We start from the raw sequence: 14,211 nt of genomic DNA on the forward strand, positions 1-14,211 counted from the left end.
CAAAAAATAGGAAGCCAGTGCCAAACGGCAGAGCCAACAGAAGAGACTATGACTCCAACAGGGAATAGAACAAAGTTAAATTTTAAAAAAGGTAACAATTGAAACTGTGGTTAACATCACAGATTGTTAGTGTCCGAAACATAGGTAAAAATGAAATACACAAAAATACATATATATATTATATCACAGACTGCGTGATTCGAGTTGAAGCCACCGCAGTAGTCCATTGTTTAATTGTAGTTTTACATTCTATCTGGTTAGCCACCCTAACAACGATGTAGGCCTTTTATTCTACACAAGGACTAAGTGAACGAGGTAATGATGAAGATAGTGGAGTTGAGCTATAGGTTTTTTGCAAAACCCGCTTAAACTGAACAAATGCATTAGAACTGTATAAAGCCTTTTTTCTTCATAACAGTACTAGAGTAATTCTCTCTTCCACGAATTTGTCATTATGTTAAATGTAATTGCACCCGAAATTCAAAGTTATCTGTACTTCCTTTGCATAGTAGAGCTAATAGACACGCATCGTATGATCTTCAGTGTTTTAGCTATTCCTTACAGGCTGTGAGGAACTCAGGTGAACATCGAGCTGGCTACTTCATCGTTTTGGATTATAGATGTAAAAAAAAGAAGAAGGTGATCAGAAGCTTCCTTTTTAGCGAAATTATTTTTTTGACTGAGTGAAGCAGATCCAAGTTAATGCACAGACTTTTTCTAATTAATTTATGAATAGGTAAAAACATATTGTACCAGTGAAACAAGAAATTGTTGCATAATATATTATTTCGGATAAAGGCTATCATCCATCCATATGTTTAGTTCGTTCGAATACAGTGATTTGAGGGTTTGCGACGAATTCGCGTACCCAGCGTAACTGTTTACGTTCGTAGCAGGTCAAAATGATTAAGGGTCAGGTGGCCCATACGTTGTAGACTGCTACGAGATCGATACAGGAAGCTTGTATTGCGAAGCTTTGTTTGCCGATTCCCTCGTGACGTCGTTAGCGACGTCTCTCTGTCGCTAACGAACCTTATCAGGTTAAGAAATTGCCATCTGGATACAATAAGAATGTGCAGACGGAGTCTGCAGGCTGCAGGCGACAGTTTGCCATTGTCGTAGCAGGCTTGATAACTTCGCATCATCTATACGAATCCTCGCAAAAACATCTGTGTTCGATTGTTTGGCTATGGCTAGCGAACTTGGTTTTAATCGTTGAGTTAAGCAATATGTCCGTCCTAGCAAACTACTCGTTTTCGTAGCCTCAAAATGCAATGCCGGCAACAAACTTTACTGAATGACCCATTCCATTGGATACAACGATTTCTTTTAGGTCTATATATATATATCTAAAAGATAAAATTTGGTATCTGACATCTGAGCTGCCTGAAAAGTCCGGTATCTGCTTTGCTTTACGGGATTACAAACTAGCGGGGTGTCGACAGTTAAGGCTCTGCTGTTCATCAACGCAATCGCAATTAGACAAAGTGCCTTCGTTCTCTATCCTATTCAATTGCGTACGCCTACTTCATCGCATGATGCTCATCATCTTGATCTCAGTATCATAAATGAACTTATACCGGTTCTTTGATAGTCTTCCAATGAACTTCTCTAAGAAATGATTTACCCTGCGTCGTGAAAAAATTCTATTTGCTAGCTGATGTAATCATACGCTGACCGTCCACGCGGGTGATAGGGCGCCAAATTTACAACCATGTGGTACTGATTTCGTTCTATAGCTGAAATGAGGTGACTTTACTGGATTGGTCTAGTTCTTAGTTTCACAGATGCGTTTGACCAGCAAAACTGTATGATGTATTACGCCTTGTGTGATATATTGAAAGAAAAAAGCCGCTGGCATTACTGATTACGAGCGTCCGCGCTGCTAAGTGCTTCCAGACCTTGCAAAGAAAACATTACGTTTGTGGTTGCTGGGGTATGTATAAGAAACGTTGCGCTGGTCCTATAGTTCGTGACGTTCGAGAGAGAACCATAGATCAAAATCAAATAGCTCGAAAATATTTTTATTTGCTAGGCTGGGACCCCGCAGAAGGGTATCGAGATGCCATATCTATGTAGAGATTATGCGCGTAGACCTAATCCAGTAATCGTGCACCCACAAAAGAGTTTTCTAGTTGTTTAAAATCAAGGGGGCGCCTTTTTTACACTGTAATGTTAAGTAGTGCATTTCCAAATTCTATGAACCACGAAAAAATGTCGCAGATGCTCTGCTGTGGCCGAATTGTTTATGAACTCGTATAATCTCGATATCTAAATGATATCTTGATGCCCTTAGTGTCCTGGTGATTTTGAATGTAGCCAACAAAATGTATCTGACTATTGTTGTCTTTAACCCTCGTTGTTCGAGTAGAGATCATAGCATTATTTCGAGTTGAGAAGGATAATATGTAAGTCATAGATTTTAGGAAGTGGGTTATTATTTCAATGTACTGTCTAGAGTCTTATAAAAACCTTTGCAATCTGCAACAAATACCTCTATATTCTTTTTTGAAATACTCCAAAAATTCAATATGATATTGATTTTAATCAGACTACCCGTACGTTGTCATTTTGTAATATATTGCTCTCTATGCCTTGCCGCTAGGTTCGATAGACAATGTTACATGGGCAGCTTTGAACGGAGCGTAGCATATTGCACAGTTCTAGTGTGTGCATACATATATACGTGTGTGTATTATAGGTCTGAAGTCTCCACGTTATCTCTAAAACAGAATATCACAGAGTTGAAAGATCTGTCAGAAGGACTCTACCCTGTCGATAGTTGATGCATGAATTGTCCCAAGATTCGGGAGACAATTTGCTTTACTCTGATTGCTTCAATTGATTTCCGATAGAGCCATCTGCCAAGATTAATATATCGACTGGTTGATCTCACACTGTTTATCGCTCATCTCGTTTACATGAAAATGCAACCTCTTGACAACATTGCAGGCTGTATGAGATTTCTCAAAAATTAGTCTTTATAGCGATGTTACAAGCCGTATACTTGTTGTCACACACAACAAATAACTTACTATCGGAAAGACTGAACATTTCCTTAACTTCTTGGGGTAGAATTAAATGTACACGTTGATGATTTTTTTGAAAGCCATATATATATGTAACTTGTATTAAAGCGTCCGAGAATTGTTCTAGTTGAAGCTATTTCAATTTTAATTCAAATGAAAACCGTGTTCCTGCTCATTTACACGCTGAAATAGCTTGCTGTTATATTAGCTTATTGTAAGAGACACACCGGTGTCTGCTATTGGAAAGCTTTATCTTTCGCTAGGTATGTTAACTTGTTCTATTTATCTCAGTGTAGAAACCCTTATTTCAATTTTACCTTTGGGTTGACACCAAATCTTTCATAGCTGACTCTTCAAGGATGCGCTGAGCGCCAAATAGTCGTACTTACAACCCGCTTTTAACTTGGAAGGCAATTGTCAGTTGTAAATCGAAGAAGCCTTGGCAACTTTGAATGCTTAACGACGTCAGTTTTCCTTGAATTGTTTGCCTTCAGTAATGAATGACTGACATCTTCTATGATGATTCTACGCCTTGTGGTCTTCGCCTTTTTCCATCTTCGATCTATATATCTCAGTGAGACAGTTGTCCCAACGTTGGACGCAAAAACAGAATCGGAATAAGAACGCGAACTGGGAAAAAATTAGTAAAGCTGACATAATACACTGAAAAAAAATGACATCCATTCCAGTAACGTCATCTAGGTTGCCTTATTTTTTGCACACTTTGTTAAGCGATTAAGCACTTGCAGCTCCGTCAAAAAAATCCCATAAATTTCTTCGTACGAGCGATCTCTGTACTGTGAAATTACTTAACCTAATTATAATGATTAGGTTCTACCTAATGGCACCTCTGGAACCATTTGTGCACTTAGCAGGCTTAACGCCCCTTATACGTTAAGGTTAAAAAAACTTTTCACTCAATGACTAATCTAATATTTTCGTTTATTTATTGTCGCTATATACAAACTGGTGAAGCTTGATTAAGGAATTATAGATAACGATAATACTTTAGGTCACAAATACAAATTCTGTGCTACTTGTGCCAGAGTACGTAACGCGTTATTTCATATGGTTATTGGAATATGTTGTCAAAAGTTAGACATGAAAACATTTTTTCTATCCTAGTGAGATTACGAGCATGATTTTACACGCTTTTTCAACGTTTTTTTTTTTTTTTTTATAAAATCGGGCCAGTATTTTTGCTTAGCAGCTCGGCATCAATGCATGTCCTTGTGCTTTATTACGTATGTGCCTTTTGTTGCTATTATCATTATCTATAGTAAAGGTATTACTTATTTATACTCTAGAAATCCAAAAAATTCAGCTCATGACGAAAATAACTTACTAATGCTTAGGGTAACTATATAGAGCATTATTCCGTATAATAACTATCACTTTGCATTAATAACACAATTTTATATTATAATTTAAAATAAATGAAATATGCAAGAAAGGGATAAATGTTAACAATTTAAGCAAAACGACCATTATTTTATTCTCATAAAAAATATGCTCCATATAAACTGAGGACACTGTATGCTTTCTGTAGAAAATACTTGATAATACTCTCTTTTACTTACTGCGTTAGTGACATTATCAAAAATATTTATCACGAACAGAATAATGAAAAAAAAATCTGATAACCCGATAAAATCGCGTAAGAGACATTTTTAGCGTATAACATAACTTGAAGTTTTATATTCGTATTTGTATGGCTGTGTGGAAAGTACACGTGTAGATCTAAATCCATAAAAACTAGTGGAATGGTGTAGATGCATTGGCAGGAACATGCTACTTGATTTACAGAAGATTGGAATAGTTTGTTCTTCGTTGATTATTGGTCTCTTCCCAGAATTCCTAGTTTCTACTGTTCAGGTGATGCTGTCGCTGACTGTTCTTCAAATAGTTCGAGACTGAACTTTGTCTGGGAATGGGTAAGTCGCATGCCCTTCGTCCACGACTACCGCAAACGTTTCAGTGATGTTCAGAGTAGTTGGCATCTGAAATCGTTAGAGGCCATGCGCGATGTTAAGGCCTTTCAGCCGATACTCACATCAAGTCGAATCAGCTGCGTGATTCTGGCCCTTTTTACATTCAGCTTACTAACCTGATGTCCTAAGCCCATAGAAATGACCCAATCTGGATTAACTGCACAACAATCCGTCGTTTGCTTTAGGCGAAACAGCTCCTCTCAGGAGATAATCAGCATCAAATAAGTTAGTCAATATTTTTTTGAAGTCATAGCAAAACCACAAAGCTCTTTAAAACCCCTTTAATATAAACCGAATTTTTCCTTATAGACGTTGAGGCCGCCACTGAGCGGCCAGACCAGTGGTGGCTTTATTTACAGCAAGTTTTCAAGACGGGACTTGCACCTCTGAATGCCAATCACAAATCCATGCAAAGTTTTCGTGTTCCCTTGTTTCTATAGGGTAAAAGTAGGAAAACCCTTCTGCCGCTATCCATATGATATATGGAGCAACTGTCCAGTCAAACAGGGAAAACTACTGGTAATGTAGAGGGCCCTGCAAAACCTGAAGGGATAGGACCTGATGAGCGGCTAGACAATACACAGGAATACGGTTGCACAGCGAAGCGCGTTAGCAGGCCGTGCTTTATGATCCCGTACAGGACGAACGCCAATGGCAACGCAAGGGACTCAACAATAGAATGGGCTGACACTCGAATGGCGAATTCACAAATCCGCTAGTTGTCCCTGCAAGCTATGGCTTTAAAGCATTATTAAATCGAGTTTTGAACAGGACTTCATGAGCGAGGGTTCCACAGCACTAAACGAACACTTTGACAGCAAAGTCTGGTCTGTATAATGGATTAGACTTCAAGCTTTGAGTTTTTTTTTTTCAGTCAAACCGTGAACAGTGTATTATTCATTGCGCGTTCCTTGAGGATTTGTATCTACGAGCAAGCTACATATTATCATTGAGATTCAGAGGCGCTAGATTAGGCATCGAGTGGCACTGCTCGAATTAATGAAATACGGTTTATAGAAAGTAAAATTCCATTACACTGCTGAACTTCGTGTATCGCGGCGCATACGGCGCAGTTTTTACTGATGCTCGTAACGCATACCCAATTAGAGGATTTGCTCGTGTGCTAGCACCGCACTCGTTGGACCCCTTCCGACGAACGGAATGGTGTGAGGCTTATTGTTGTAGTTCTCGGCTAGAAGGTTATAGTCGAAACGCAATTATTAGCTCGAATCATTTGTTATTTACGTTTTGTCTCTTCAGACGAGATAACAAGATCCATTTATGCAATGATCCTTCACTACACTTTCGTGTTGGTAGCACACTGGAAGCGGTACTACCCCCTAGGAACCCTTGTTCAGACGGTGATTGGCCGTAGCCATCGTGGCTGTAGGAGTCGCATCGGCACGGACAACCGGGAATTAGCAGTCCTCTATGAATGATGCTATTACTGGTATGACTCATGGTCTCGCATTTCAGAAGGAAAGAGAGAGGCCACCTAGGAGAACCGACGCTGTTTCCTCAGCTGTCAGATGGTTCGCCAGTGTAGCCGGCTAACGGATGGCTCCTTTGTCTCTCCATCCCTGACCTCACCATCAACGCTGTTATCCTTATGAAAAGGTTTACGTGGGAGAAACGTGTAGTTACGACTCGCAAATACTAATGAATCAACAATGACAAAATGCAAGAATAGCGAGCTGTTTGGTCGATCAGTCGGCCTGTTGTTCTCTCGAAGAATCGAATACAAAGGCGAAAACGGCAGTAGCAAGGTAAGTTCAACTGGGAGCACCAACAAACGCTATATTCCACGGTACCAGCTTGGCTTGGTCCGGCTCGAATATAAATCTATTTTTGACTTTTACATTTATTCATACAGGTTGTATAGTACGATGTTGACATTTCAAGTTGTAATCAGGAAAACACTCTTCCGTTTTTATCATTTTTACTGCTATCGGAGTCCACTTCCTTGACGAGTGTTTATCAGCCTTCGGAACTATTTAGGCCTTGGCCATCGAAGTCGTCGATTCCGGCTACCTTTTCGTGTTTGCTACAAACGCCATTGTAGTGTTAGATGCGATAAGGTCCAGCAAACCTAGTCATACGATTTCAAGTTTGAGTAATTTTATTCGGCTCGGAGGATTTATTATGTTATTCCGATTGTTACTATTATTCGTACAACTGCACAGGACATATGTCCCAGTAGACACGCTATGTACAGGAGGACAGACTGTGACCGCGTATCGAGGTAATTGCTGCTGCTCGGTCACTACCGTGTATTATTGAATGCGAGTTAGGGCTGGAAATGGCAGTTGGACACAGCCAGCGATAATTTTCAAACGATACCTAACCAACAGAACTGACGTGGTCATCGTTCAGCTACCAAGCGCAATTAGGGCTCAGAGGTGGTCAGTCAGCTACTTTCAGCCGGTTTGGCGACACGCAACAGAACGAGTAAAAGGTTAACCAGGTAAGCGAGTTTTACGTTTTCGAATGAAACTCCAACAACACATGAGTATTACTATTTTTTTTTGTTGCCCTTCATGTACGCCGTGTAAATTTGACAAACAGATCACTATTTATGAGACTGGGTCAGGGAAGGAAAGGTGAAGCCCCTTAACTCCGTGAGTCGGGATAATCTATTATAATCCGGTTATGCATATTGTCGCATAGATTGACTGGCTAGCTACTTCTGACGATAATATGTCTGTACTGTAGGGCTTATGTCGCATGCGTGCTACATAACTACACTCAATAAGTGCGAGTGGGTGCTCGTATGGCAATGTAGTAGAGTTCCTCTGATACGATTATATAACAATTCAAATATCTGTGTAGATTTCTGGGTGCGACAAAGCGTGCCGCTGTATCTACGCAGGTACCAATGCACGTCTTTGTTTAAACGACTCGAAGAGCTTACTATTCCGTATAAACAACCGAAACGTCGCAAAATTTAGTACACCTGTTGAAGCAGTCTTGAATAAGAATAGTGTTTATTAAGGCTATCAAACAGACTGCATATCGGGAGACTGTAGTAAGTGATCCAGATGATGTCAGAAGTGTTACAGTGCCCAAGCAGCAATAATATGATGAAAAGAGAACTAGATTTCTCTATGTCTAAATATTTACGAAAAGGGTGGACAAGGCACGACAAGCACGAGGCTACTACTGTTAAGTTCAAGTACTGATTTTATTCATTGATAATGATATAGATCAGCTAACACTGTAAGACGACGACCATATCACTACGAGCAAAGTGAGCAGTTCTGCTGTCCTATAAAACAAAGTCTAAACCTACCCTTATTGCCCCTTACACTATGTTTCTAACCGTATACGCTCTTAAATACAAAAACGATTATATATATATATATATATATGCTTATCGAAGCTGCCTTTTAGGCTAAGATTTTCAGGCCTCCATAAGCTGTCTTTTAGAAATCAAGATTGAGCGATAGGTAATGAGGACAATCCTGATGTGTTCAGCTTCAGACGGAGTGCTTTTCCCGATAATGAAGATGAGGCATTTCGTAACCATTATACAGTGCTGACTTGCTCGCTTGGCGACGACCGCATTGTTTCGTTCACTGTAGAGCGAGTTGTATTGAGCCAAGTAAAAAGGGCGTAGAGGTTCGGAGCACTGATCGAGTGAAGCCGACCACTAGCTTGATCATGCCACGTGGCTGTTTAAGATAGACACACACATATAGAAATCAACAAAAGCAATACAAAAAGCGCACATAGCCGAAAGAGATAACTGCCGCAATTCATTCATTTCGCAATCGGAATCAGCCTGTATCGCCTGTCGTCGTAGGGAAAGACCCGACGGGGTCTTTCCCTACGACTGCTTTACGACTACTTGTTGCCATTGATACTGCTATTTTGGTGATGTTGTGGCGGTCGTCATGAGCGACGACGATGATAAGTTGCCGTTGTTGTTATCGGCGCTATAGCAGTCTCTGCATTTCGAGTTGTGTGGCGGCGCCACTTAGTGTCCGTTCAGATCGCATCTAATATGTCTATGCGCGTGTTTATGTGTCACACGGTCGCGGACAACTTGGCGGGATAGCAATGGCAGTACGAATACTAGTTCTAGCAATCATGCCGATGGTAATAGTTGTGGTTAAAGTGGCACTTCGTTGGGGACCAGCGTCCTCTATCAGTGGTTAATAGGGTTCGTTGCTATCGTCGTGACAAAGCGGCCGTCTACCTGTTTGCCAGCAAAGTGGCAACGATAACAACAATGGTGTAACAGATCGTAGCTGCTGGTGGTGTGTTATGTAAAGCCCGACCGGGCTGGCCGCTTTGATTTTGGAAAACGCTGGCGTAGTGTCAGCTAATACGAGCCAAATTAAAGAGACAACACGTGCTCTTTAGGGTCGTCCATTACGCTACCAAATCGGCGATGTTGATAATATGAATGATGGCGGCGCCAAGTGATAATCAGAAACGGCTAGACGGGCCGTAGACAGCAACTTTATTTGGCCCTCAGCAGTAGTGCGTAAAGCAAGCGATAATACCGTTGCGGTAATACTGGTTGTATCAACACGAAGCTAGATAAAAACGGAGGCAACGAAAAAAACACAAGACAATCGTCGATCGTTTGAGCCGAGATTCACAGCGAGCCTAAGCAACGCTAGAATAGGCTATAGGACGGAGCCAAACAGACGAACGCAAATTGAATGCTATATCGGCACAAGGTTGGCCAGCGCCTTGGCATAACTTGAATTACGTACTACGTTTAGTTAAATCTTGCTGAATAGTGCAATTACTAGCATACGCAAAGATTCCTCTTGACGAAAGGTAAATATGGATGCCGCTTGTGTTGACCCGATAGTGGCTTTACCTGACGCGTCACCACCGAGGTCGGTTGTGCTTTGAGTAACCATAATACGATACAATAGACGGCAAGTGACGCTACCGCCATTGAATCTGAGTGTATTAATTTACACGAAGAAAATGCACACACCCTATAGTTGGATCATGTCACATGCGCAGAAAAACACAAGGCGATGTAATAGCATCAAGCGGCCGAACTGGATCGTAAGGCCGATGGCCTAGTACGAACCAGTTAGTAAATGCTGCATATCAAGATTCTATAGCGAGCAAAATCGGCCGTAAGGTCAGTTCTCGAGCATGGGGCCGCGACTGCCAATGGTACGGTTGAGACCAGAGCAATGGTGGCGAAAAGTGAGTTACGTGTTGTTAGATAGGTCCGGCTGGTAAGCCGGACGCTCAGGTAGCTTGGCGTACCGCTACGTCACACAACGATCGAACTGGTTTCAGGGGAACGCCTGCAGCGTCCCAAATATCTCTCGCTATCGTCTCGCTAACAATAATCACCAAAGATCGATTTCACTATCATAGCATTATTGTGCCTGCGATATTAATTTCAATAGGACCCTAAAATAGTCATTAACTAGAGAACGAGGGCGCTATATACGCTAGAGAAGTGTTACATTTTCAGTCAAAGATCAATATTATATCGTCAATAGAGTGGTGTATACGTTACAAGAATAATTTTCCCTTAAAAAAATAAATATACCCTGATACAAACATCTTTTATAGTATAACACGGTACCATGAAATAGCATATTTTTATAGATTTCTATTGTATTAGCCCTGTTACGACTGCCATGAACTTAAATCAAATACGATAAGAAAAATCTATGGATTTGATGAACGTTTGTTAATATAGGTACACAGATGCAGTGTCGGTCGTCAAGGGCGGAAGTCTAGCATTCTTGTTCCGTAGTACTTGCAGTATAATATTTACTTACAAACGACTTTTTCAATATTTTGTTTCCCATCCAGATATCTCAATATATTCGGCACTATCTACTTTGACCCGTTGAACGTTTGAAATGCTCTAATAATAATGCATGCACAAAGCTAGTACATGTAGTACTTATTTGCCTAGACTCACGTTGCTCTGAGGCATTACAGCCTTTAATAGATTTTCCGTGAGCTTATCGGACACACACCAAGGGACGACCTGAGTGTCTCACGGGATGCTAACGCCGAAGAACTAGCAACCATCATTTGGGGGTTGTTGGTTGTAATCCCACAAGACACATACAATTCATTGCGGTCTTATACTTGCGAATTTTTTAAAAAAGGTACATTATCGTTATTCGGAAATGGCCACTCGGGCTTCTGTCTACTCTTGAGCTCAATATAGCATTCGTTTTCGACAGTTACGTATAGTAGGCTGTGATATTGGGTTAAGATATAGGTAGTGCTGGTGTTCTACGTGACAAAAAACGCGGCGTTTTATTAGAATGACAGTAGCAGACGAATTTACTATGTATCCATTGTCACTGTCCATGAACTTCTCTCGTCTGTCAGTAAATTTATGGATTTATGGATCTCGCCAGGAAACATCAAATCTACATCAAACTTTATCCGGACATTTTTTACAATCCCCTTCTCCGTCGATTGTGTCGTTAGCTATTTGTTTCCAGGAATCAAACAAGGTGGTAATCTCTTTCAAAGCGCCCTTAACAACCATTGTCAGATGTGACGGGGCGTCGTCTATTGTGCGATTTTTGTTAGACAGCCTTGTTCAAGATTGTTCTGAATCATCTTGCTCTCCTCCTCAAGCATTTTTCTGTGTACAAAGCGTTTCCAGTCCCACCAAACACATATTATCCTCTTTTTAGTATGGATTTTTGGCGTCTCTTTGAGATTTTGAATACTAATCTAAAATTATGGTTGTGCGTTGCCCAGTGCCAAGCTTGATGTTGAGGAACAGCGGAAAGTCACATTTGCTTACACGCTTCAGTCAGTCTACGAGGTTTGACTTCTAAACAAAATTGACTAAATTTGAAATGCCTGACGGTAACCGAATACTCGCCAAACGCTTTGTGAGCTTGAAACCTTCACCGACCTCAAATCGCCGACCAAAATGGCGCATATCCTTCAGATCTGAAATCTAGTAGTTCCATTCAGTAGTAAAATTATCCCCTTCCTATACACCGCACAGGCGCCCGATTTGGTTTAGCATATTTTTGACCTTGACAAACTAGACGTCGAAAACGCACTCCTCATAAAAGCACGTATCTTTGAAGTCCGAACTCTGACATAGAATTCGATTAACTGCCCAATAAAATCATCATGGGCCTATCGCGAAGAAATGCCAGTTGCAAATGATGAAGAGAGTCAAGCACTGAAGAGCTGAAAGGGAAAAGGATCATTTAAGGAGGCAGCAATACGACTTCTAGCTTCATTCATCATTATTGATCCGAATCCGGGGCCAACCATATCAACACAGATAAAAACAACAGATACAACAGAAAATAATTTTGTTCCTAAAAACAATACACACAATATCATATAGCACTCGATAGGAGTGTGTAATGCCCAAGTGACAAGCTAAATGACATTTTTTATTTCTGTGGTGCTTATACAATAAGTTCGAGGATTTAGACAATCTTGTAAGCCCATCAGACTATCGACTTGTAGAAAAGATTTGTGTTTGTTTCGTACGCCGAAGATGCTGCTAACGAAGTAGCTCTAAGTGATAACTGATTCAGGCGGTGGTGTACCTTGTAGAGGTTATATTGCAAGCCATGTTTCAGTTAGTGTCAATTATTTCAAGTGCATCTCCTGGTCGGGAGGATCTCCGCAGGTTTTTACGCATCACCAAACCAGTTGTGCCGTGTCTAGCTGTTGGAGCTAGGGACTGTCCTTGGACATAGAATTCGGAGGATCTAGAAAAATAGTAGACAAGCGACACGTTAACCAGCGCTTTTCAGATATCATCAGACCGGATATATCATTACGTGAGTGAAGTACAAAATCTCCTGCTGCACCCTTTATGAAAGGTGTTACGTTTTTAAAACATCGAGAACACAAATCCTCTTTTACACCCAACGGCTTGCTTGAACAAACTTCTACGAGTAGAACAAGGACAACAAGTGAAGCAGGGTTGCTGTTGATAGGTAGACTTGGTGGTTTAGGGGTAGTGGCGGTGCCACGTCTCCATCTAAGCCTCCGCTAACCAAGGTTAAGCTAATGCCTGCAGGAAGCTCTCTCGTAACGCCTGTGGATATTCCAGTGACGAGACAGGTCGTCTCCTACTCAGCCTCCTTTTTTCGCGTCTAGCGTAGTTATAGAAGTGTCTGCCGGTGACAGCATCCATAATTACGGCTTGGCTTGACAACTAAATAGACTTCCGAAAAATGATTAGACAGAGAAATTTTAAAAAGAAAAGTGGATGTCTCACTTCTACCACACATAGTAGCTTCTCAATCAATTAGAAGGAAACGAGTATGAGATATGAATAAAGAATAGCAGGGCAGGGCTGAGTAGGAGTCCGTACATGGAAGGCTCAGGGAAAAAATGGGTACGCTACAGTATCGGAGAAGCAAGCGCCAAATGATAAGGACTCGACTATTAGAGCCAAGATGTGCATGCCGCTGTTCCTCTTCTTGTTGACTGCATCGCCTAGAGGCATTGTTCGAAAACTATGACAGAAGAAGTGGGAAAGGCGATGGTTTAAGCAGTCTCCTATATATTCAAACTATGCATCCCTATGGGTGAATCTTACATATTTAATTAGAGCTACTGAGCCTTGCAGCTTTATAGATTTGCGAGCGTTTACGTTAAGATATACACTTTCACATGAGGAGGGCAACGCCTGTCAGACTTCGGACTAAATCTATATACTAAGACGTTGAGAAAAAACAAATCAATACTAATAGCTCTCAGTATAAGCCAAGTTATTCTCACGTCATAACTTAGTATCACTAAGTAGGAATTCACACACGCCTAATGAGAGGCAGCAGTTGTTATTATACGACAGGTATAAGAAATATATTATCAGCGAATACTTAGTAACTTACTCGCTGTACAAGTAGTTCTAATAACTGAGAATGACGAGTTAACGTATCGATGTTTTGGACCGACAAATCTTAGTTCTTACTCTACCTAAGAGGCCGAATAAACTGCTTATTTAAATTTACAAAAACAAGAACGACCGGGTTGATGCGTAACCTTGGTTTCTAGGGTTTCGTAGATTTGTTTGCTGAACAAGCCAAAATAAACCATCTGTGTGCTTTTCGCTCGCTCTTGTAGACTTTTTGCCTCTGCTTTTCCTGACTTAAATCTATCTCCGATTTCGTAAGCGCCTTAGTTGTTCTTCTAGAGCTATTTTTACTTCGTGCCATTCATCTTACATTTCATTGAATTTCTTCGTAATA

General features: G+C 40.8%; 1 long non-coding RNA gene across 1 annotated transcript in view; it reads right to left on the reverse strand.

Annotated features, from left to right (window-relative positions):
- LOC147756132 (uncharacterized) overlaps positions 1-12,152 on the reverse strand; it is a 26,181-nt gene extending 14,029 nt beyond the window's left edge. The window contains exon 1 of the long non-coding RNA XR_015326295.1: positions 10,935-12,152. This is a non-coding gene — a long non-coding RNA (uncharacterized LOC147756132). The remainder of the gene's footprint in view (positions 1-10,934) is intronic.
- Between the last annotated feature and the right edge of the window lie 2,059 nt (positions 12,153-14,211).

This window comes from Varroa destructor, unplaced genomic scaffold (assembly GCF_002443255.2).
Source record: "Varroa destructor unplaced genomic scaffold, Vdes_3.0 BEIS01000004.1, whole genome shotgun sequence".
Classification (NCBI taxonomy): Eukaryota; Metazoa; Arthropoda; class Arachnida; order Mesostigmata; family Varroidae; genus Varroa; species Varroa destructor.